Consider the following 26,707-nt stretch of genomic DNA (forward strand, 5'->3'; position numbering starts at 1 on the left):
ATGTCCCTTTTGAGTGAATTTTTTGAGGTGATAGTAGTCCTCAATGTGTCTCGTCAGCAATACGTAGTACTGCAAGCCACTCTACGTAAACCCTTCCTGAGATTTCTCAGTGAACTGGCAGCAGCTCCACATCTCACCCGAATGCAGATGAAAAGATTTGGAAGTGGTGCTTTTTTGGCTCTCAGCGGGACACAGAGCAATTCCCTGGTTTCCGGAGTAGGAACAAGATGGTGTGATTGGTATGAAGTAGGCAGAGCAAACGCACCTGCTTTGCCCTGACCATCCGTTCCCGTAGTTCCACTCTCCCCGGGCCGCACTGCCCTCCCACCCCAGCATTATCCCCTTTCCCCTACTAGCATTCCGCCCCCACACTTCTTGTTACTGCACTGGCACGTTCCGAATGATACAAGATTCAGCAGGACTGTTATTGTTTTTCTTCCTTGACCCCACCCCCTTTATTGTCTTGTGGCGCCTTGAAGCACCATTTAATGTATATGAGCTTTATAAATAAACAATAACATTATTTGTTGCAGGCTAGGACTGCCCAACAAGGCAGACCTTGTTCATTAGGTTGGCACTGAACTCAACACATTGCCAAGAGGTCACTCTGGTCACTCTGTTTGTTGAGCGAGCAAGAGGATATTTTCTACTTAGTGTTATCTAGCAGGCTTGATTTTCAAGGTGGATTTGTCTATTTAGCCTTTCTATTGGGTGAACATGCTGCCTTCCAGTGGCTCCCTGGTGCTCTGAGACATGGCAGCGTGCCACAATCCCACAAAAGGTCAAGGATCCCACAGCTTGAGTAATGGGGCAAGTATCGGGGCACCTCAGCATCTGTCCTGTGCTGCTGGCCCCCCTGATATGGTGCTTAGCCCCTGAACACTCTTGCATGACCTGTTGTATTGGCAGGATATGTTGGTAGCTGTGAGGGCACTGTCAAGTGACGGTGGGCTACAATTTGTAAGTTTCTTAAGTCCCATGGCAGTCGTGGGAGTCCTCTTTCTTTCTTTTGTTTGCATTGCGACACGTGTACTTTGCTTTTTGTAGAATGATTGCAAGTCCTAGAATGCAAAGTACAAAACCGGGTTGGGTGGGCTCTCTACAGGTGACATGTAAACGTGTGACAGCTCTGTAACCCGCGCCTGCTCTCCCTGCGGCCTGTACTCTGAGACCTCCGACCGGCCCATAGAGTTGGAGTTTGCTCAGAAGTACTTTAAGACAAGATAGCAGCACCCGTGAGATGGATGGGGGTGCAGATTTATTACTCCAACACCAATCAATAAGGACAACTCAAACGGTTTGGCAAAGGGAGTTATGGATGTCATCAGTGATACGATCTTCCTTCTCGCTTCAACTCCAAAGAACTTCATTACAAGTTGTAACAAATATACTCAAAACTCGTCATCATTGACGTGTAACACTCAAAAGTTGACATGCAATTCTATTGGTTAGGAAAAGGTAACTTTACTATAGGTACTATATCTGTATAGGGTAACGGAGTGAGGGCATTGGGTAAACGCTGTAAGGTGGGCATCTTAGCCTTTCCTTCAAAAAAGACTACTGCAGACGTCACTAAAAAGTACAACGTCCCATTGGTTCTACTAACTATAGGACCCTAGATTATTTGGTCCATTGTGATTGGGTTGGCACCAACCCCATGCATACTTTTCTACTTTGCTTAGCAGCACGCAGAATGGTCGGCCAGGTGCGAGGTGCCCCTTAGTTACCCAGCCGTCCCCCAGTCCTTGCTACAATCAATCGTAACTTTAGTAGCCATATGTCAATTAGTTCTCTGCGGTTGGCCTCGACACTGCATCTTCTGTCTGGAAAAGGTTCTAATATCTTTATCTGGCCTAGTGCCATGCCTAAGTGTGAACCCTCGCTTCTTCTTGCTCGGCTGGTCACATGATTCAAACACCATGAATTTGCCTCTTTTACATCAATTTGTGTATTTGATTTTCGTTTCACCCGCCACCTGCCTTTGCCTTCTTATCTAGACCTTTCAGAGGCAGGATATTCTGTTCTTAGTTTCAATTAGATGTAGCTACTGTTAGTTTCTTCTATTGGTAGGACCTTGGCTATCCTGGCACGAGTTGAGACTGCTCAGTTTCGTTTCAGCCGTCTCTTCTCATTTTTGTTAAATATGAAGCTTTCTCGTGTGGCCTTTAGTAACCTGGGTTGATTTTGCTTCTTGCGCAAAGTAGAAAAAAACGTATAATAAAGTGCTTCGTTTGGGGTAGATTATGTATAATGGCGCTTGCCACACTATTCTTATACTAAACATAGCAAGCCGCACTGTTGCGGTTCCAAGCATATTTACAGGTGTAAACTGGTCGAATATCTTCATCTTGCTTACAGCTTAAACTTCTTACATGTTGACATAGATACTTTAAGTTCACGATATCCTTATTCATGGCGTTTCGTCTCGTTGCATCATTCTCTGGTTGTAATTTCTTCTATCTGCAAGTCAGTCCGGGCCCTCGTGATGTCACCATTCGTCTTCTATTAAGGCCTTTTTGGTTTCTTCAGGGACTGTACTTAGGCGATCTTCATTTCGTTTCATTGTTGATGGGGTTTTCTTAATGTATACCTTACGCTCCATGGTTTTCTGGGTATCGGTACTTCAATAGGTACTGTTCTTCTAATGGGCACTGGGCAGAGTCCTACTGCGGCTCTCTGCTGGTTTATTTGCTCGTCATATGTCACATATTTCGGTGTGAACCTTCCTGGTACTTCAAAATGGACGATTGGAGTGCAGGCTTTATTTGGGACCTCCTCTACACTCCCCCCTCTGGGCGATTCATTGAACACTTTCACTTCCGTCTTTGGATTCATTTTACTCAGTTCTTCTGTATTCACCTTCACTTCATCGCCTGGGTTCATTCCTTCTTCATCTTCTGGATCTATACATGATGGTCTGAAGAAGTCTCTTTGGAGTCCATATCTTTATGACTCCTTTCAGGCTTCCTGCTGTCCTTACATGTTCGTCTTTATTACATGTCCTCAGTTGACACTGTCCATTTGGGCTGCAGTAAACCCATCTTCTCACATAGTTTTGATGTTTCCTGGGTTAGAGAAACTTTGTTCCCTCTGGTGCAAGAATGCTAGATTTCACAAAGTCTCTTATTTCTTCATCAGCCAGGTCTTTGGGTTTCCATCCTGGCTTGACATAAATCATGATCTTCATCCCTATGGCTTTTTTTGCAGTTTTCTGGCACTTGGATATTATTATCTTAATAACACAAAATACTGGTAGTAACAACTAGCAGGGCTCCCAGGAACTTGAATGCATCTGCCATCCATTGTGGAACCCATGAGAATAGTGATACAAACCAACTGTCATCAACTTTGTCCAGCTCGTCAATCATCTGGTTCTGAAGTTTTGTCAGCATACCTATGGCTTCTGTTAGAGTTCCATTTTCATCATCGTGAGAAGGTATAAATGTGCAACATGATTCTCCAATTTTTACACAAACTCCTCCATCCATAGCTGTGATCATGTCAAGTACATATCTGTTCTGGAGAGTCATCAGTCGGATGGCTCTTAACTCTTCTTTGATTGCATTGAATCCCTTTATGGTGGCGTTGATGGTCTGCAGTAACTCCCATCTGGTTATCTGTAACCATTTAGTATTTGCTCCAACTTGGAATCTTGGCATGAGGATTGTCGCAAACACTGATGAGTTGAGGCTAAACAGTCTGTGTTCATATGGGATTGCATGAAAGGCTTCTTCAGATTTGGCAGAGAAGTAATTTTCCCTCTTCAATCGAGTCATCAGTTTCACAGATCTCTTCTTTCTCAGGTGAGCATCTGCTTTTGGGAAACTGTCAATATTCAAGTCGACTTTCGGGATCACCAAAGCTGGAACATGGACATTCACTATTGTGCATATACCTCCCCAGTTACTCTGCAGTCTGATGTATGCCTTGGATCCACATGCCCAAAAAATGATCCATAATTACTGCAGTTCTGTGCTCCATGCCTGGGGTGTCAAAGATTTGTCCACAATTCTGATTCCCTCCCATTTTTGATGTGCCATTATTCCTGAAGCACAATTTTGAGCTTTCCGGTGGTACTATCTGCAAGGGTCCTCCTCTTTCTTCGACCCATATCAGTCGTTTTGCAAGCTTTGGCCACAATGGTTGGCATAGCTTTTGTGAATTTTCAATTGCTTCTTTGCAGGCTCCGAGGACCATCCATGCCCTGCAAATCGCTACTCCTTTTTCCCATCCATCTGGTGAAAGCACTGTTCCCCAAATCTGCATTTGGCCTCTGTTCCAACTTCAAGCCTCGTCTGGAGTTTTTCCTTAGTCCTTAGACATTTAGCTTCTGATTTACTTCCCATCTAATTTCAGCTCATTTTACTCCAGGTTTTTCATACCTGATCACATGATTTCTAGTTTGCGCTCTATTTCTTGACTTAATGTCTTGAACATAATCATCTTCATTGGGATCGGCTGTTTCAGTTGCCCATTTTAGAGAGGCATCACTGCCCATGAACTGGCCTCTAGTTTTGCACATGGCTAGTGTGAAAGACAGTGTGCTGTCTGGACATCCATTTCTACAGCTACAAAGATCTTGGACTGCCCCATGCTGTATGGTAGGAGTGCACAAACAAAGCATTCTCCCTCTGAACTTCATCTTCCAAATTCTTTCATGGGCTGGTACCAAATGTTGTTTTCCAAATGTGCTGTGCTGTCCAAGTAATAATTCAATTCACTGTCATCTCCATGCATGCTTCTCTTGATTCTTAATGTTATCCTGTAATTTGCTATAACTCCATCCCTGAATGCATCTATATGGCTCTTTATTACTGGAGGATCCTCAGGTATCCCAGTCCATTGTGCAGGCCTTCTCATCTGCACTATTGGTGTAGACAAGAGTCTGGCAGCCTTTTCCTTTTCCTCGTATATCCTTTTCTTTCTGGTTAGGAGTGCCCATATCCACGCTGGCACTGGTCCTGTATATGGTTGTATTGTGGAACCTTTACTTGTCCCTTTCACTGGAACATATGGGTTTGTCCATGCTGTCTCTGTGGGTTTATTCTCCAACTCCTCTTGTCTCTTCCTGGCTCTGGCTATGAATGGCCATAATGAATCTGCTATCAGTTTTGCTCGTGCAAGAATCTTCTCTTGGCTTGTCTTCATTTCTATAAGTGCTGTATCGGGAATGTCTATTAATGTTATTCCTGCGCGCCTTTTTTCTACTTTCTTTTGTTTCTCCACTAATTCAGCTTTTCCCATGTGTCTCTTCGTTTCACTTGCAGCAGGACTTCTCATGATAGATAATCTCTCAGATCATGGTTCCGCAGTCATTGACACTAGGCCTGCTGTATGTGCATTCAATGTTTTCATGCATGTGGTCGTCAGTAATCTTATCACATTCATACTTTGCCGACCCTGTCTCCGGCTTTTCGAGTGGTCTGTTAACACAAGTGTGTGTGTGTCATTGCTAATCACATGCATCTGAAGTTCATTCACTTCACCATCAGATCTTCTAGGGACTGGAATGACTATGTAAGGTCTGGGTACTTTCGTAGGTTTCATGCGCATATCATTAGGTGGGTGCACTGGAATAGGAACGCTTTGTGCACCAATAAGAAATGCAGTCCGTTAATGACAGTAAAACCATGATGAATATAATACACAAATACATTATGCCCCTGTAGGTCAGGCAGCAGCATTTACTTCCAGAGAAACGTGGATGTCTTTCCTCCTGCGGGAGGACAAGGTTGCTGCTCTGGATCCCCATCTCGATCAATCGCCAAAATGGTAACATTTTCTCTATTCCTTTAAACAATATTGTCTTTCGGATTCTTTGTTGTGAGTTTCAGGTGTTACACAATTGTCCCCCCTCTTGTGAATAATGAATTGTCTATTATCTTGGGATGCAGTTCTTTTACTGGGCTATGGGAAGTGTCAACATCAAGCAATAATTCAGAAAGTCTCTTTATTGTGCATGTTCAAAGTATGTCAGCTCCCAGTATGCCTCTTATCTGCTCATTCTCGAAGACATATTGGCTTTGTCAATAGAAAATAAGAAAGGAAATCTCTGGCAATGTTCTCTCGATCTGTCCCTTGGAAAGTTTACAATCTTCTCAAATAGTTCTGCTGATGGTTGGAGAGTTCCACTTGCATCACTATTGCATGCAAAAGCATGCCCATCTGTGTAGCATTAGCTGGATCTCTGATGAAGGTGAGGACGTCAAAATCTATAGGTCTCCGCACAAGCTCTGGAAAATCGGTGATCAAACGAAAGAAAACATTGCTGGCCAATCTACTGTCTTCTGGTGACAGGGACATTTGTCCTGTCCTGTCTTGCTGAGGTTTGGAACTATTTGCTCTCATTCAATGTAAACAGTGTCTGCAATTTCCGTTTGCGTGGAGTGCAACTAAGATCACAATGTTATTTAGGAGTGTGCTCCGACGTTCTGTATTTGCTGGATCTCGAAGAAACATGAGTACGTCTCTTGTTCTCCCGACAAGATTTGGACAGTCTTCGATTATGCGAAAGAACAATCTATTGACAAGCTCATTTACTTCCTTCTTGTCTTGGGACATTTGGCTTTTCTTCGCTGTATTCAGGAAGTAGGAGGAATTGCTTGGTGATTACAGTAAGCAGCCTCCTTATGATCTTTTCGTTTTCAGGATCTTGAAGAAAGTCAGTGACACTTGTGAGCCTCCCCACCAGTGACGGGTACGATCTTAGCACTAGATCAAAGTATGTCACCACGTCTTTGGTGATGCTGCTACTGTGGGACACCATAGGTAATTCCGAACAGAGTCTCTGTGTGGAAGGAATCGGGGGTACTGTATTTTCTTGCAATTTATGTGTCCTCGATCAAAATTTGGCATGTTATTTTCTCATCACAATTTTAGTGTGCCTCAATCCAAAGTTCAAAGTCAACAGACTATGTTGTGGTTTATACGTGCAATTGTCTTCTTCACCCTGCAACTAGGATGCACAGAGTGTCCAGGTTATCTGTCCTTATCCTCTTTTTTTTTTGCTCAGAGGAATGTCCAAAGTGGAACCACAACTATCTCACAAAAGTTCCTTTGTCTTTACTTTGTTGTTGCTCATGAGTCCTTTTTCCTCGCCATGGATCTCGTCTGCACGTTCTGTGGTTCTTCCCCGTCGCTCGTAGTCTCCTCGCGCTGGGGTGCAGGCAGGGGGCCTTCTCCGATGTAGGGTTTGATATCTCCCAGAAAAATCCAAGCTCTTCTGCCTTGTAGTTTCACTGCGGAAGGAGTCTTCTACTGTAAAGGGACCGTTAAATCTTGGCTCCTCCCACCTTTTTCTCATATGGTTCTTTACCAGGACGGTATCTCCAGGGCAAACGGATAGTACACAAAGTCCTTGAGCTGTGCCTGTAGTAGTATCTCTTTCTGTCTTCTGTGCTGCCCTGCGCCCTTTTCGTCATCGCTGCAGCTGGTCTATTTACAGTAAGACAAGATGTCATGCAATTCAGGTAATTTTTCATTTCAGACCCTAAAATGTCTCCTGTTGACTGGGCATCACATCTAGCTCTGTCTCTGGATGTTGGGGGAGTGCGCATTTTTCTTCCGGTGGCTATTTTGTGTGGCGTAAGATGATGGTTGGAACCGGGTTGATGCCTGAGTGCATACAGTGCCAAGGGAAGGCAGTGCAACCATCCCTTTCTTAGAGTAAGCTTCAACTGGGCTATCCTTTCCTTTAATAAGCCGTTGAGCTTCTCACAGATTCCGTTACCTTGTGGATTAAACACCGACGAGAACTTGTGCTTTATACCTAGCAACAAGCTAATCTGTTCGAAGATCTCATTTACAAAGTGAGCCCCATTATCTGATCTCATGACTTCACATACCCCCTAACTGGGAAATATCTCTTACTAAAAATCTGGCCGCACAGGTAGAGCCTGGGTGTGTGCATGGCCCTGCTTCTATCCATCTAGAGAATGGACACACCACAACAATTAAATACCTGTACCCGTTATAAACTGGAATCATGTTGACGTAATCGACATGCAAGTGCTGAAAAGGCCCATTTGGCCTTGGGATGACTCCTCTCATTACTTTTAATGTGTGCCCAGCTGTGAATTGTTGGCAGATTATACAGCTCACTATGAAAAATGCAAAGTGCTCGGTTAAGTTCATTATGAACCAGTCTTGTGCGAGCGTTGCCGCTAGATTCTCTTTTGTCATGTGTGCTGGGTAGTGTAACTGTTCCAGCGCTATTTTTAACAGGGCTATAGGCATTAGCGGTTTACCATGTTGTCTTGTCGCCACAAGCTGTCAGAGTGGTTTAAAAAACACCCTTGTCGTTTCCACAGATTTTTCTCCTCCTGTGGTACTTCCCCTTGGAGTTCCATCAACTGTGTCTGTCCTAGATTGTTATAGGTTTCAGGTGTGGTCCGTGCAACCATCATCCTCTCATGTGTATGAGTGACTTCCACTTTCACTTTTGGATACCATACGCTTGGCTTTTATGTCTGCCGCTTGATTTCTGTGTGAGATAAAATCTGTCCCTTTTGTGTGGGCGGCACATTTCATGACCGCTATGCCCACTGGGAGCTGTAGTGACTTGATCAGCCTGTCCAATAAGGCTGCGTGCTGCACTGGCGTGCCACCTGCTCAGAGGTAGCCCCTCATTTTCCAGCGCGCTAGGCCTGCGTGCACTGTCGATGTCACATAGGCGGAGTCACTGTACACCGTTACTTCCTGGTCTGCATGATTCTCAATGGCGAGTATCAACGCCAATAATTCTGCAGCCTGTGCTGAAAAATGAGATGATATTCGTGCACTAAGGAGTACTCGAAATTCTCCATTTGCGGTGTGTTTCAGTACAGCGACGCCTGTATATTTTTGCCCATTGTTTTCATCGATTCTCGAAGAATCGTCAATAAAGACACTTTCTCCTTCTGCCAAAGCCTTTTCTTTTACTCTGGGTATTTCGTCATAGAATTCTTCATAGTTCGCACAGTCCTGTATTTGCTCTCCTTCAGTGACTGGCTCTGCTATGAACATAGCTGGGTTCACTATTTTGCATCGGACTACCTTAATTGAAGAATTCGATATGATCACTTCATAAGCAGAAGCTCTCTGAGATATCAATGTGCCCTTAGGCTTCTCTAGGATAGCAAATAGTGAGTGCTCGACGTACGTCATTGAGCATCCCATTACAATGGTTGTAGCCTTCTCAATGGTGAATGCTGCTGCAGCCAAACTTTGTTCACACCGGAAATGGCCGATCGTTACAGGGTCCAAATTTCCACTATAATATGCCAGTGGCTTGTATCCCAACGTGGTTCTCTGTGTGAGCACTGCCATCATAATGCTGCCATTCGTGTGTGAAAACAGGTAAAATTCCTCTGTATAATTGGGAATCCCCAAAATGGGTGCGGTGCAAATTGCTCTTTTGAGTTCAGCAAATCCTTTCTCCATGGTCTCCGGCCATTCAATTTCTTCTTTCGTCACTTGGGCCTTCTTTAAGGCCTGAAGCAAAGGATTGGTGTAAGAGCTGTAGTCGAAGACCCATGCCCTGACATAGTTGCACAGGCCTAAGAAGCTCGGCATCTGTTTTATCGTGTGTGGCTTAGCCGTGTTCAGTATGGCTTCAGCTCTTTCTGGGGTAACTCTTTTCCCCTCATGCGAGATCAGTTGGCCTATGTACAGCACTTCTTGTTGACAATATTGTAACTTCTCTTTGTCCACTTTATATCCTTTCTCAGCCAATATAGACAATAGCTGGATAGAATCGCGTCTACATTGCTCCTCTGTTGTGCTGCAAATTAAGATGCCATCCACATATTGCCAGACAATGCTTTCTAATGTAATATTGCTTAGGTCCTTCTGTAGGACTCTGTTAAAATAGGAGACTCACAGTACCTCTGGGGTAGCCTCGTGCTTTTCAGACACATCTGTCTGAATGTGAATGACATCAGATCTTGTGAGTCACGGTGCAACAGGATTGAGAAAAATGCATTTTTCAAGTCAATCACTGTGAAATATTTTGCCTCAACAGGTATATTACATAAAATTGTAGCTGGGTTCGGGACTAAAGGGAACTCGGCCTCAGCAATATCATTTATTGGACGTAAATCCTGGATTAGCCTCCAAGACCCTCCCTTTGATTTCTTGATCGGATAAACCGCAGTATTGCATGACGACTCTGAAGTCACTAAGATGCCTTGTTCCATCATAGCAGAAATTGTCTTAAAAATTCCTTCATCTGCCTCCCTGGACATGGGATATTGTCGTGCTTTTGGAAGAATTGCTCCTGGCTTCAGTTTGATTCTCACCTCTCCATCTCCTTTCAGTAATCGTACGTCATAGAGGCGTGTAGTCCATACTGAGACAGGCACTTGGGCCATGTCGTGGTCAAAATATTCAGGACGGTTCCGTGCCAACATCATTCTCTGAGGCACTTCTCTTTGATCATTCTCACCCAGAAGGTGAGACTCACCTCCACTGTTGTCTCTCCCATATCTGCTTGCTCTTCAAACAGATTGTCATCAGCGACGTTAGTCAATCGGTATCCCTCTTCAATGGCGAATACTGCGCACCATTGTCGCACTTCATCCTCATAACCATCAATTAAAGACATTTTCCCTCGTACTGCAGCTGTGTGTATCACCAAGGGAAATACCTGTCCCTTTTCCTCGTGCATCGGTATTCTTGGTCTGAATAGAAATTCATCTGGGGTCCTCATGATTTTGTCTGCAAGGCCTGGCAGCCCTGCCATTAGCACACGTATTCCATATGCAGATATTTCAGGCTCTAATGGTGTAGCCCTCATAGCTGTGTGTCCTGCATATGCTCTAATAATTTTGCACACGTTTGAATAGTGCATTCCTGGAGTTGAACATATTATTCCCTCCTCCGTGAATGAGATTGCCATATTTAACTTTGTCATTCGATCTCGTCCCAAAATGTTTACTGGGTCTGCCGTGAATATAATAAAGGCACATTCATTTCACATTCTCCTATAGAGACTGGAAGTGCATTTGTGAAGGGAACATGACTTGTAGCTCCTGTGAAACTGAGTATTTATGGCATCGCCGGACAAGGAAGACTTGCCTTCACGTGTACACGAGCATGTTGCGCCCATGTCAACTAAGAAGGATTATTCTTTATCCCCTATAACAACATCCACCCTAGGTTCCCGGTGAGGATCTGATGTCACTGATAGGATATAACACATCAGGGCTCTCAGTGAGATGTCCTAGTCCATATATAGTTTTGGTCCACCTTGTGCTGATGGATTTCCCCCATTCCCAATGTTACTTCCCATTCCAGGGTTCACAGCCTGTCCTGTATTCACCGTCTGTGACATTTGCATCGGTGACTGTTGGGTTTGTCCTTGTGGAAAACTCACCAAATGCTGATGTTACAAGCCTTGTTGCACTCCTGGCGCTTGTTGCATTGTGTAATTTTTGTGCAACTCCCTGTTGTGCGAAGGCGGGTGGATTTGCCACGCCTGTTCCTGTTCCTATTCCTTGGCCGTTTTCCATCACGCCTTGATTTCTGCATGTGCAAGCTAAGTACCCTGTCATTCCACACAGCCAACATACTGGCGGTGGTCTGATCATTTGCCCATTTGACATATCTTGATTGCCATTTTGCATATTTTGAAAACCTCCTTGATTATTCTGGAAACCTCCTTGATTACTCTGCCATCCTCTTCCCCTAAATCCTCATCCCCTGGGGTAAAACCCTGTATTGCCCTGATTATTCTATTGTGGATTATTGACCTGCTGCATGCTCGATTCAGCTGTGCTAGTTATCCTGGCTCCCTCAAGAGCATATTTTGACAATTTCTTCAGCACCAATTTGGCCTCTTCACCCTTTCGTGCAGCTTCCTTTTTGGATTCTTTTCTTGCAGTAGCCTGCAATAGTGTGCGATGGTCGGCTGTATTTCTAACCATGGTTTAGCCACGATTCCTACCAATTTGTTGAGCTGTTTCTTTACTGGCTCTGGCAGCCCTTGGTTCAGTATATGGTAGAACACAGGTATAGATTTCCCCCAAGATTCATGAGTCTCGAGTACCCACGCATCTTGAAAATTCTGTATGTAAATTAACGGATCCTCTGACTCCTTCATTTTTCGTGTCATTATAGCTACCATATCGAAAGTGTCTGGGTAAAGCACTCGTAGAGCTTTCCATACCGCGGCTCTGCAATTGTTAAATGGAGCTCCGTCATGTGCAGTATTAATTGTGGTCACACCAGGTTAACCTGCCCGTGTCCACACATCATCTGCTCTCTCACCAAGTATGGCGATTAAGAGACCCTTGATATCCCCAATAGCTAATGTGTTCCCTCCTGTCATTTTTCTGACTCGTGTATCCATTTTCTGGCTCCCGATGTCAACATTGGAAGCTAGTTTTTCAAATTTTCTCGATCCATGTGTGGCCATGGAATATATTGTGGTCTTGCTCCCCCTTTCTCAAGTAATGGAAATTGGGATGCATAGCCCTCTCTCTCTTCTCTCATTGTTCTCCTGTCTATTGCAGGGGTAACATTCCCGCATCGCCGCCTGCCTGGCAGTGTCCTAAGCCTGCCTGTAGGGCGGTGGAGACACCCCCCCTCCCCCCTGACCGTGAGAAACTTCTTCATGTTGGTCTGACTGTGTGGCTAACTCTGATGCCCTTGGTTCAGACTCACTAGTGTCTGACCATCTTATCCCTTTTCCCCTTGGGAATCGTCTTTTGCCCCTTCTCTCCTCCTCCTTTTCTACACGCTCCTCTCTTTCTGTGTCGGACATTGTCTGTCTCCAACTTGTGCACCTTCTCGCGTCTACTTTGTTCCTACTTATTTCTAGTCTATCCAGGGATAGTTCTCTATTCCCACTACTTCGGGAGATGTCCTCAGTGTAGTAAAGCTGAGTGCTCTCTAGGCGCTCGTCTTCCCCCTCCCCTTGGGGTATTTGTTATAACCCCATTTCGTCATATATTCTGTCGATCGTTTCGCCGATGCTTCTGGTGTCAGTCATCTTCAATATTCACCCTAGATGTGCCTAGTACTGAATTCTTTGATGTCTTCCCAATCTACTATTGGCTCAGGTTTCTTAACCTCTCTCTCCAGATATTCAGGATCTCGTGCGCTCTGTCTTCGCTTATGTTCTACATCATCATCGTATTCTCTGCGCTTCCTCGCCTCTTCTCTGACCCTATCTTCTTCCTTTTTCTTTTCATTTCTACGGTCATCTGCCCTTTTGGATTTCCTCATCCCTTCATCTCTTTATTCTTTTCTCTCATACTCTTTGCTCTTCATCTAATTTGTGCTACTCTTCTCTGTCTTGCTCTTCACGATATAACTGTTCTCACCGTTGCCTATCCTTTTTCCTTATTCTTTCGTCTCTCAATCCTTTTTCTTTCGCCTTTCTCTGTAAATTGTCTAGCCTCTCCTTTTGTTTCGCATCATCAATGCCTTTGCCATAGAGTTTCAATAAAATCTGCCCTCCCATCCATTTGTTTATTGCGAATGCTATTTCATCAGTTTTATCTTCGCTTCCTTTCCATCTTTTACCTTCTCTCTCCTTGTCGAGAGATGCACTTGTCTGTGTCTGGTCCCTTCTTTCGTCATCGCGTCTCTCCTTGTCCCTTGGGACTGTGGAGGTGATATCCTTATCTTTATATTTACCTTGATTCTCTTCACTACTTTGCGTAGGTGACTCATATGCCGGGTTGCTAAACCATGTAGCTGCTTTAAGTTCTCTGAGTGGGTATAACACGTCATCTTTATTTTCTTCAATGTTCGTTTCAGACGGGGCGGGTGGCGCGGTAGACATCTCACCCCCCTCTATACATACATACATTAAGTGTCCAATCTATTGGCGGCTCCTCTTCCTTTCCCTGTTCATACATTTTCCAAAGCTCTAGAATAGTTAGGCGTTTGTCCAACTTTTTGCCCGTGGCGTGCAAGTATGTTGGCATGTGTTGCAAAACAGCTTTAGATAAGGACAGTGCTTAAAGCGGGTCTGGGCCTGCTGGGGCTGGGCCCCGGCAGTCTCCAAAAAGTGGGACTGAGGCGGGGCCTTGCCGGGGCCCCTGTCCTACCGCAACATTGGCGGGAATCGCGGGATGCATTATCCCGTTGCGGCCACAGCCGCGACGGGAAATGCGCCTGCAATGAAGTCAGGCAAGCTGACAGAAGTGGCAGCCAGCCACATCGACGCTGTGACTGGCTGCCACTTCCGTCAGTCATAGTAACTGCGTCTGGTGACCCCTCGCGCGAGAGGTCACCAGAGGCAGTTACCGTCCCTTTGTTTCCCCAGGTCGCCGAGGCGTCTTTAACCCTCGGCGAACCTGGGGATTCCTCGACATATTTCGAGGTTTATAAAAGATGGCTTTGAAAGTACTCATTTCAAGCCATCTTTTATAAAGCTTTGCCGACGGACAATTTTGTCCGTAGTCAAAGCTTTATAAAAGATGGCTTGAATTGTGTACTTTCAAAGCCAGCTTTTATGAACCCGAAATTTTTAAAAAAGATGGCCTGAAAACTAGTCAAACCGTAGGTTATGCACACAAATATATATAAATGTTATATATTTGTGTGCGTACCTTACTATGGTTTGTGTACTTTGCAAGCCATCTTTTATAAACGTAGAAATATGTTACATATTTCTATGTTTAGAAAAGATGGCTTGCATAGTACACAAACCATAGTAAGGTACGCAAACAAATATATAACATTTATATATATTTGTGTGCATACCCTATGATTTGTGTACTTTTTAGGCCATGCCCCTCCCACAAGCCACGCCCCCAAATGAGGACCCCCCTCGATTTCTTACCCCACTTAAAGCCCTGGATAAGGATCCGCCCTGTGGCCAAGGCATAAACATTTTGTGGGCGGTTCCCTTAACCCATTCTACTCTGTATTTTTTCAGCTTGGGTGCATGTTTCGGCAACTGCTTGCACAGATGTGCTAGTGGAGTTATGTCCTCCATGTTTAAATCTGTTACCTTTCTTTTTATATAACACTTTATCGAAGCTTCACATGATTTAAACAATTTCAACAATATGAGCAAGCACCAATCAACGCAAGCTCCAATCCTGATTTTTTTCACAAAATTTTGTATCTTTTATTTTACTCAAACATCAGGTTATCTTCTACAACCTGCCGAATATCAAATCGCACAGTTTTTATGCTAGTTCCTTGAAGGAAAATGTTCCGTCCTATGACGTCACAACAATCAACACATAAGACAGACGTGAACAGACTGGTCACACGTATCTCTGCCTCTAAAATTACCCCGACATGTAGTTTAAACGTATCCCTTTCGCGGCGCTTTTAATCGCTGTGTTAGTCTATTCGTTCCCCTTTATTTGAGACTCTGGATACACGTTTCTTCTAGCCGCTATATTAAGCGTAGGAATAAGGCAAATCCTCTCTCTTCTCGGGTGTCCTCCCCGGTAACCTCTCTTCTCGGGTGTCCTCCCCGGTATCTTCCATTTATCTACTTAATTATTCTTGAGCCATTATTCCCTTCCCCATATATATATTATATATATATATATATACACACATTCTTCTCTACTTCTAGCTATATTTTGTTTTACCGCCTCCCTCCGTTACCTTTTCCGTTTACTTGTTCTAAAGCATGCACTTTTGCCAAAACACTTTTTCTATCACAGTTTGCGTGTTTACTCTCTGGACCCTCGGGATCACTGCCTTCATCACCGCCTTCTTCAGCTTTCCTCCCACTCAGCTGCCCGTAGGAATGGGAAGGGGTTATGTGGGGAACACGGGTCCCTTCAGACCTTGTTCCGCAGATTTTATTTTTACTCTACCACTGTCTACGGGGAGCTTCAGTCTACTCAGCCAAATGGCAAAGGACTCATGATATTGCAGAGGACCTAGAGTTACTTTATGTCGACGGTCAATGAGTGTCTTATTCTAATCGATACTCAATAACCATCAATCTCTGCTACCAAGTGTACTCTGAGACCCCCAACCGGCCCATAGAGTCGGAGTTTGCTCAGAAGTACTTTAAGACAAGATGGCAGCACCCGTGAGATGGATGGGGGTGCAGATTTATTACTCCAACACCAATCAATAAGAAAAACTCAAACAGTTTGGTAAAGGGAGTCTGTTTAATGAAAAGTACAAAAAATGGGGAGTTATGGATGTCAGCAGTGATGCGATCTTCCTTCTCGCTTCAACTCCAACGAACTTCATACAAGTTGTAACATTTATACTCAAAACTCGTCATCATTAACGTGTAACACTCAAAAGTTGACATGCAATTCTATTGGTAAGGAAAAGCTAACTTTACTAAATCTATATATGGTGACAGAGTGAGGGGATTGGGTAAACACTGTCAGGTGGGCATCTAAGCCTTTCCTTCAAAAATGACTACTGCAGACGTCACTAAAAGTATGACGTCGTAGGCAGGCTTCAATTCTTTCCTAACACGGCTGTCAAGGACAACCCTTAGAGCTGCCAGATTGACCATTGGAGCCCCCGAAATGCAAGGTACTGACTCCCTGGAACCCAGGATATGCTTGACATTGTCCCAAATACTTCCGGAAGTATTTGGGACAGATCCCCTTAAACACCAGTTGGACAAGATTGAGGCTGTGCCCAATGATCGCTGTTCAATTCTAAAATCAAAACCAACACTTTCCCTAAAGAATGGCACACTATTAAATCGGCCTTTATCCACATAATGATATGGAGAAAACCAAAGGTTTTCATTGAAATATTGGTTTTTGTGTTGTACAAATAAACACTTCAACACAAACCTCCTCAGAGGCTAATTGTGTGAAAAGGTGCTGCTTGATCACTGGAGCCTTTTAGTTATGCTTTGTCCATACGCACAGGAGGCAGTCTGGCTGTGCTAGTGGAGGGCAGCTTTTTACTCTCGAGAGTTAGTATAAGCAAAACCTCCGCGTGGGGAGCGAAGCTCAAGCATCGAAGCTGCAGCGGAAACTAAACCTAGATGGTGAATTCCACTTTACAGTGGTCCTTGCATGTGTGGACACTAACTTAATGCAACTTTTTGGATATCAAAATTAAAATAAGTAACTGGCAGGACTGCCTGCTCCTTTCCTTTGGTGTGGCGGGCAGGGTGGAGGGGTAGGCAGCATTGTGAAGCACTGGTGGAAATAATTGTGAGTTGTACTTTTCTTCGAAGATCTAAAGTCCATGTAAGCCTATGCCAACAAATGAGGGTTGGCATCACTGACCAGAAAAATACACAAACATGTGAGTCTTTCTTTGGTCACATGAAGGTCAACAGCAGCTTATCTAATGGACTGGGACTCCCCTGCAAAATCCAACGGGTCCTAGTGTACATTAACTGGGGTTATTGATTCTCTTACTGCAGGAGTTTCTCCAGAAACTTCCAGTCGGAGTGCCAGAAAACTCCTGCACAGGGCTGGGAAAGGCTCCAATGGGATTGCCATAACATCATGGACACCTCACTGGCCGCTTCTTTTTGAGGGTTGTTTGGGGGAAAGAATGGTTAACTGTCCAATCAAGTGCAGAGTTCATCCTCTACCATAACACTAGTAGTAATGTGATGCCCTAAAAGGACAACATCACGGTAAAGCCCATTGCATCCTATACCTGGTCCATGTTATGAGATTTGCCTCAAACGAGATGGGGACATTTAGCGAGTGACGCCCAATGGATTCCCAGGTCCATGGTGCTAGATTCGTGTAGCTTTCGGAGCGTTGATGGATCTCCAAGCATTAGGCAGTCCAGCAATCAGTCCATTTTGGATGGGTGTGCATCCCAGTATAGGAGAGTGCGATGGCAACTCTGGAATAGCTGGACTCCCGACAACCAAGTGAATGCAAAATAAACTGATCCTATACAGCATTCCCCAGCAGGCCATCATCCAGTTAGCATTGCCTTGATGGTTTGATGTGAAATTGCTCTGAGTCGTCCGGTGGGCGATTGTGACTATAGTAAGCAAATACGTTTTTGTCCCTACGTGAAACCAGCTCTTGCCAACATTGGGGAGCACCACAGGCCAGTGGTTGCAATGAGACATCTCTTATATTGGTTCGTACCACTTCTTTTCTCAGATTGTCCAAGCCGTGGCATGAGGATGTAAGAGGAACGTAACACGATTTGAATGGGATCCAACACAAAGGATGAAACGCCACCTTGCAAACACCCTTTATCAGCCCTGCCACTTCTCATAACCCTATGCCACAGACATTCGCCCCTGGCAACCAGCCACCTCATGAACCCACAATGTGAAAATTGAGCCATAAAATCGAATTGCAAAAATAAAATGAGTAAAATATATCAACATGAAAAAGACCCACAGGCTACTCCAACAGGTAAATAAAGTATGCTTTATAAAAGAAGACACCCATAATAAAAAACGCTGTACGGCATATATCAATATGCCTCTACATGTGGGTGCCTTTTGCAAACGAAGGCGGCGACGGTGGCTGTGTAGTTCTGGTTCCGTTGGACAACTCATAGGAAGAGCACTTTTTGAGATGCCTGTAACTTTTTGCCATTTGAGTCTGCACTGAGCCTTCCAAACAGAGTCCACAGGCACCCGTAAGGTCTTTCGGAAAGTGCTGAGCCATCAACCGGGCGAAAGTTGCAGCGAGGACGTGGGACGGGTCGCAATGGTTGCAATTCCCCTTGAAACACTAATATGGCAGTTCTGGGCTCTGCTGCAGGAAAAACCGTGATTGGGGTACTGACTATTGCAATATCGCACGTAAATCCATTTTTTGGTTTGGTGTAAAACCACGTAGTCGTTAAAAAAACCGTTATCATGCCCACCCCCTACCAGAATGTATGTAGAGAAACACACGGAGATGTTGGCTAATAAAATACTTTTTTTAAATATGTTTTTTAATTTACTTATGTTTACCAAGGTTGCTTGGTTTTACAAGACAAATTCGGAGTTTTCAGTAGCTGATATTTAAACTTGTTATTCAGTTGAGTGTTTCTTGTTGTCTTTGTACTTCGATCTGTGTTATTGCGATTTGTAGAAGTTTTGCAGTGGCAATTGACAATGCAGTTTTTTGACCGCTTATCAGACGCGGCCACCATACATCATCTTCTCGGAAGGAGAAGGCGTCTAGGACTATTTCATTAGCCAGCGTCTCGCTGTTTCTCTAAATAAATAACTGGTTTGCCAACCATTTTTCTACTCTCATCCTGGAAAATTAGCATTAGAGGCAGCCTAAATCTTGTGCCCCAGTAGAAACCCCACACTTTCCATTTCTTCTCAAGCCTGTGCACACACATTACACAAGAGGTGAGATGACTACTGCATTCATGGAAGTATTCTCATCATGAAGGTACGCACAGAACTAAAATCTTCGATGGTCGTTGGATTTTAGGCCAAACCAGACTAGTCATCCGTCTCTGATGACACTGGTTATTCAGAAGAGCTGTTTTTGGGGAGCAGTCCTTCTCTGGCTCCTTGCACCTTTTCTTTGCTTCTAGTGCCCCCTGCTTTCTTCACCTCACTATGCAGTACATCTGCTCTGCATCTTCCTCCATTCTGTCCCTCACCTTCATCTGCCATGGTTTCCACCCTAGCCGCTTGCCGTCCCCCACACTTCTGTGCATTCTCTTCCAAGTGTCTGCTAATCCCAGAGGGCCATAATGCCCGTCACCACAGTATGCCGCCATGCACTCTGGTGTTGGAGGAACGGTCTTGTGTTGCACGGAGGAGTGTACTCTAGTGGGGAGGTATTTGTTTAGGCAAAAAGTTATTGCTATGGTAAGGCAGTGAGGTGTAATTGGAAAGTGTGTGGTGTGAAAAAGGTGTTGTGTATCGGAGAATGATACAGAATTCCTTTGAAGGGTTTGGTATGGTGGAGAGTGTTGCGCTCCAAGAGAATTATAGTGGGAAGTTGTCATATGTACCAGAGGATTTCTCAAACCTGTGTATTGGCCATCCAGCCTAGGATCATGGCGTTTAGAGGAGTATTCCCTGAAGGATAATTCAGTGTCGTGTAGTGGGACGGGACCAATTTACTTTATGTAATAATCAAGTTAGCGTAAGTGAAACTGAGGTAGCAGGGTCAAAACACATTTATGTTTGGGTTATTAAAGAAATAAAAGTTCATAAGGGGTTTACGAAAGACTGAGGAATGGTAGAATGAGTTGTGGTATAGTGGAGAAGGTGCGTGTAGTTGGGACAGGTGTTATGTAATGTGGTCATTTGTGGTATAGTGGGAAGTTGAGTTGTATTGTGGGAAGTGGCTTACCGTTGTTATGGGTTTGGAAGTGATGCAGTATAGTGGCCATGCTTGCTGTTTAGTGGTGATGCTTACTTTTCTTGTTCGGGGGTGTTGAATATAGAAGCAAAGTGTGTAACGAAACAAGGAAAGTTGTACGGCATTTTTAATGGGGTGTTATGGTGGGAGGACTGTGAACAGTGTCTTGTAATGTGGTTAGTGGTGTGTTATAGTGGGTCAGGATCTGGTGTTAGGGAAGAGGAGTGGGCAGCCATTCCTCATCAGGATGGGGGTGGAAAATATGCTGCTTGTACAAATGAAGCAGAAGTTCCTAATGTTTTTGTTTTCATTTGATGGAAATGAATTGTTTTCATTTGATAGATCTCTGTTCTTTTATGTTGATGCTATAGAATGTGGTACATGGCGTCAACGGCTGCCTCAAAACCTAAGCCCAGACACAGTGAGGTGGCTCAGGATCAAGCCTGTGAGGGTAGTGGCTTAAATTGGCCACTCCTATACACAATCCTTCAGAACAGTTCAGTGTTGAGAGATTCTTTGAACTTGAAACAATACTCCATTTCGAAGAGCAGGTGGAGCATGGTCCCCTAGTCCTACTTACCTAAGACCCCCTGTCCCAAGTTATTTAATCAAGGATCTCTGAGAGAGCTTGAAATGAGAACCTGCCTTGATCTCTCAGTGGCTGCAGACTTGGGGGAAGATTTTGATTGAATTAAAACCCCTTTTCTCTAACTGGCTAATTGTGTGGGCAAATGTTGGATTCGACCTGTTCGCCACTGGCAGCCGGTAGATACCCTTGCTCCCTTTTAAGATGTGGATACATTGTGATTTCTTTGCAGATCGTAGGAACACCCGTTATTATCTAGTTGAAATCAAACAACAAGAGATCCAGATGTAGTTGAGTAAATGGGTTTGTGTTTTCCAACCTGGATAACAAGATTGCCTTCACATGTGATGTGCAGTGGTATGTCTATGGGACGCATCTACACTACTGTATCCCCGGGATTATTGTGATTGAGTACACACATTTTCCTTTTTTGATTTTTTAAAAATGTATTGTGTGATATAGTGAGTTCATTATGTAACGCACATATATAAAATTAAAAGATAAAACAAGAATTAATTTCCAAATATATAAAATACACCCAAGGTTAAGAATGATTAACACATTCTAATACATTAGTTAGAAAATTGGTTTCTGCAGTAGTCAGAGATCTGCTGATTTAAAATTCGAAGACAAAAATGTGTAAAATACAAATATGAGGTATCAAAAACAAAACGTGCAAATGTTACTTCTGGTAATTCGCTGAGTTTGACACAATCCACAAATCAATGTTCCAGTGTTACTATGCTACGGGGTGACTGGCATAACCTGCAGAGTCATAATGCATGTTTTAAGCTCATTCTACAACCAATGATTTCAAGGGTCTTATGCAAATCTAACCTTATTCGTATAAAGTTTGTGCGTTCAAATTTAGATGGAGACTTCATTAAATATGCCGGAGTACGATCTCTCTTCTCCATTAAGGCCAGGTCAGAAAATATCTCATAAGTAGTAGACTGAATTGGCTATTTGACACCAGTCTGAGTCCCAGAGGAATTATTTGTATTCTAAGTGGGTTAACAATTAGATCCTCCCTGATCAAACTCTATCTGCCTTTCCACCTCTCATCTCTGGTCTTATTGCCCCCACCTCCTTCATCCTCCTCTTCCCCATCATTCTCCCCCCCCTAAGCACTTCTCCTCACTTGGCCCAAGCTTCCCTCCCAATCGCCTCTGCCTCCCTATTTTTCCCCACTCACTCTCTGTCCCATATTTTCCTCCCTTGTCTCTTCACTCTTCCCCCTTCCACATGCTGCAGCCTTTTCTTTCCCATACATTTTACATTGTTACCCACCCAATCTTATTCACTCGTTCTCCACTCTCTTCCCTCTCCCTTTCTCCAACTCATCCATCCTGCTTCTCTTTTCACCCACCAGTCTCACAAAGCTTTGCCTTTTCCGCCCGCTCACTGATCTCTCCTCTTTGCTCCTCAAACTTCTCCATCTTCCTACCCCCTCTCTCCTTATTCCGACATCTTCTTAAGCTCCCTCACCATTTTCTACACCTTCACTATCTGCACATCCTTCACCCCATTCTATCCCTATCTTCATTTTACCCCTCTGTCCACCCCACTCTTTACATCCTCCTCTCAAATCCCTCACCCGTGTTCCCCAATGTCCCATCCTCGTAAATGAAAGTCTGTGGCTGCGGTAGGTACAAGCAGGTTCATTTTTTTAGGCTTCAGTTGCATATATTGCAAGTAAAGGGGAAGAAGACACACAGGTCCTCACCACCCAGGAAGCTATTCCAACAGTAACTGCTGGACCCATATGCATGCAAACTTACATTTGTTGTGTTGGGGTGTGTGCGTCATGTCTTGCAGACCCTTGACCTCCCCATGAAATATTACACCACAACGTTTGGTCAAGTGTTGGCAATAAAAGGCCATAGGTTTTTATTGTTACAGATATGGTTATGAAACACAAACAATAATCGCATATCGTATAACATAGTACTTTTGTGCACCGGGTCCTGAGGTTACCCACTCTGGCCCGTGCCACCTTCTTTGTTCCACAACTTGTTGTGGCCACCGCACAGTGTCCTGACTTTCTTTCTGTTGTTGTTCTCCCTTTTTTCTAGGGTGGGGAGGGTCTGTGGGAAAGAAAAAGAGCAGGAAGACGCTGAGTACACAGCAAACTTCCTTAAAGTGTTTGGGTCCCTGTGCAGGGTCCACAAATGGTTTGTGTTTTCTGAGCTGAAGGCAGCTCATTTTATAGGACCCAGGGTAGCCCCTGGGTCTTTGTAGTACATCTGTGGGGGCTGTGAGGCCAGCCAAGCAGCGGACTGTCTGAGCCCCCGGGGGGGGGGGCATCACTTTGTACTTTCCCTGCCTCGCTGTTCTGCTTCCCCTGTGTCCAATGCACCCATTTGTTTTTGTGGAAGGGTGAGGTATTTGTATTACCTCACCCTTCCTGCACTTTGAAGGCCAGAGACTACTGTCTCCCTTATCTGTTGGAGGAGAGGGGAGCTGGCCCTCGGGGAGGACTGCTGCCCCTCTCCTGGGCCTGCTGCCATGTGGCAGTAGTTACCTGGCCTCGCCTGGGGCAGCCCGGCGGCGTTGCCCATAACTCCTGGAATCCCTTGGAAGTAAGCTTCCGCAATATGTATGCATTCCAGCGCTCGTGCTGACGGCACAGCTACAGGCTAACGTGCACGCACGGAAGGGAAGGAATGCAAGTCACTACACACCTCCCTTTCTAGCAAACACACAGGGAAGAGAGGCAAAACACTACAGTCGCCTTATTTCTCTACCTCACTTCATCCCTTCTTCCCTTTATCCCACCTTTTCCGACTTCAGCTCTCTGAATCATTGCACACCTTTCCCCACATTTCATTTTTCTCACTGCAATTTTTATCCTTCCTCCCCTCTCAGAATCATTAGCCCCTATCCTCCCTATTTTCCCCTAACACAGTTATCTCTGCAATATGCCTTCATCTATCGGCCTCCCCATCCCTCGTGATCACCGCCTCCCCTCACTGGCGTAACAAAGGCCTCCGCGGTCCCTGCAGTGCGGGGGTCCCCGCTAGCACATGTCCTGGGAGGAGGGGGCCCCACTTGGAGAAAAAAAATGAAAAAAAATATTCTTTCAAAATCTTTTTTTTGTTTTCTTTTTGAAATCACTCTGCCTACATAAAGACATTATCTCTGAAACAGAAATAATGTCTTTATGATGGCACAGTGACTACAAAAAGAAACTTTCTTTTTGATGTCCAAGGGCTCCCCCCACCCCATGACATGGAAGACCCCCGGCTGGAGGACTCCATGCCATGGGCTGGGGTAGCCCCATGACTTCAAAAAGAAATTGTTTGTTTTTGAAGTCACTCTGCCTGCATAAAGAAATGATTTCCGTTATGGTTGGGTCTTTAACGGAAATAATTTCTTTATGAAGTCAGAGTGATTTAAAAAATAAATCAATTTCTTTTGGAAGTATTAGGGCTCCCTCAACCCCATGACGTGTGCGTGTGTGAGTGTATTGTGAAAGAGTGTACACTTAAATGTGTAGGTGGCTGTCTGTGTGAGTGTATTGTGAAATGGTGCACGCAAATGTATGGGTGACTGCATGTGTGTGTGTACGGTGAAAGGGTTCACACTTAAATGCATGGGTGGCTGCCTGGGTGAGTGTATGGTGAATAGGTGCACTCTTAAATGTATGGGTGGGTGCCTGGGTTTGTGCCTGTATGGTGAAAGGGTGCACACACTTAAATGTTTGGATGGTTGGGTGTGCATGCATGTATATGGTGAATGGTGTGTGTGCTTGTGTTCAAGGGCACAAAAAAAATGTACATTTTGGGGGGCTGATCCTTCAAATGTTGGGAGCGGCTCTAACTTCACGGGCGGTGGGGGACGGGCAAACTTATTTGTGTGGGGGTATCTAACTTCTTTACGCATTTTAATGAGACTATTCTAGGTTCCATGTGTTAATATCCCCCCAAAAATATTGCGATACAAAAATATCAACATATTTTTGCAGCAATATTGACCCATAGACCCTGCTGGGGACACCCCCGCAACCCCTGCTCCCACAAAATATCCTCCCCAAAAATATTGCCTATGGCGAGACAAACGGCCATATGCACGGCGATATTTTTGGTGGGGATATTTTGTATGGATACCCTATTCTAGTGCAGCTTCAATGTTACAAGTTGTTAACTCTCTCCTTTAAGTGTGAAACCACCCACTTATGAACTGCTGTGAGAATTAACGGTCTCCTGTTCCCTTTCTACCCTTCCAATCATTTCCCTGGCATGAAAGTACTAAACCCACATCACAATTTAAAATGCCTAAAAAATTTGGCATTTGAATGCAGGTACTAACAGGGAAATGCTTTACGTTAGTAATTGCTGGGCGCTTATTAACAGGGAAACCCAGGTGACGTATAAAATCTGTGTCCTGTTCTGTCCTGCAACTGCTCTGAAGGTCATCCAGGTTGAGTCAACATAGCCCAAAATGTCTGGGGGTGAGTGCTGAAGCCCAGTGAACTCAATATTGTTAAGCCCCTACTTATGTTTGATGCCTTAATTACATATTGGTAATTGTCATTACTCCGAGCCCTATTCTTCCTCGTCCCTGTACTTGTGTATGAGGTAGTACTTGTGTATGAGGCACTATGCCTCCTACACAAGTACTGGGATGAAGTAGAGGCACAGGGAGGTAATGCCCGACTTAGCTACCTGTATCTTCATTGCTCTTAATCCCACTCTTCCTCATTCCAGTACTTACGTATGAGGCAAGGAGCCTCAAACGTAAGCTCTGGGACAAGGAAGAGGGACGTGAAGGTAATTCTGAGCCAAGGGGCTGATTTTGGAGGTTGGGGTAGGGCATGGGAGGGAGAGGGGATGTGTGGGGGGCGAGATTGGGTGATACATTATAATGGTTGTCCATGTCCAGGCTACCAGGCAAGATTTGTGGTATTAATGGCTAGAGAGGCATTTTGGTGCAGCCAGTCTAGTTATTCCTCAGTTTGGTATGACTTTATTTTAGCTGCGCATATCTGATAAAGCAGTCCTGATAAGTGTAATTACCTGGCTAGACTGGAATTTGGGTGCTGTCAGTCTAGCCGTTTCTTACTGCAGCATTGTATATTTTTTTGGGCGTCTCTGATAAAATTATATGATATAAGTCTAGAATAACATGCCTGTACACATGTGTTTCTAGGCACGACAAGCAAGTAAGGGAAGAGAGAGGGAGGACAAGACAAATGATCTTACTAGGCCTTGCGTCATTCAGATCGTGCAAGTGCGAGAACGAGAAATGCAAGGGGAAAGGGAGGCGGTAAGCGCAAGGAGGAAGGGAGGAGAAAACGGAGCAATAATGCTCTGAGTAAGTGCAGCCAGGGCAGTGCGGCTCTGGGTAGTGCAAGGAGAACAAGGGACTGTATGGTTACAGTTACAGCCCCTAAGTGCGTGGTAGGCCGGAGGCAGTCCAAGGGTGACTGATCAAGAAAGAGCCTTAACTCAGTGAGACTCTGAGGGTAGCCAAGCAACCAGTCGGTACAGAAGACAGATAGGTCAGTTAGGTCAGCCGGGGAGGGGGAGCGCTAAAGCAGAGAAGAGGAAGATTTGGAGCTGCTTCTGGAACATCAGGTTATCCGCTAATGTTTGAGAGGGGCAGGGAGGCCATTCCATAGGGAGGCATCTGCAGAGGAGAGAGATCTACCCCCCACTTCTGCCTGGAGAAGCGTCTAGCCCTTAAAGAGTTGGAGGTAGCTGGGGGAAGGGCTTGAGAAAGAAGGTATTTTGGTGAGAGCATTGGATGTAGTATGGGCCTGACCCCAGAAAGCCTTGTGGACAGTGCAAAGGGTCTTGAACTTGATTCTTGCAACCACTGGGAGCCAGTGGAGAGATTTCAGGGCTGGAGAGATATGATCCCTGGGCTTGTGGCCAAGAATAAGTCTTGCAGTCCTGTTCTGGATTAGTTGCAGAGGGCGGAGAGTAGA

General features: G+C 44.7%; 1 protein-coding gene across 1 annotated transcript in view; it reads left to right on the forward strand.

Annotated features, from left to right (window-relative positions):
- Positions 1-26,707, forward strand: part of NGEF (neuronal guanine nucleotide exchange factor) — a 1,047,721-nt gene that overhangs the window by 392,716 nt on the left and 628,298 nt on the right. The window lies entirely within an intron of this gene.

This window comes from Ambystoma mexicanum, chromosome 10 (assembly GCF_040938575.1).
Source record: "Ambystoma mexicanum isolate Mex_15411 chromosome 10, UKY_AmexF1_1, whole genome shotgun sequence".
Lineage (NCBI taxonomy): Eukaryota > Metazoa > Chordata > Amphibia > Caudata > Ambystomatidae > Ambystoma > Ambystoma mexicanum.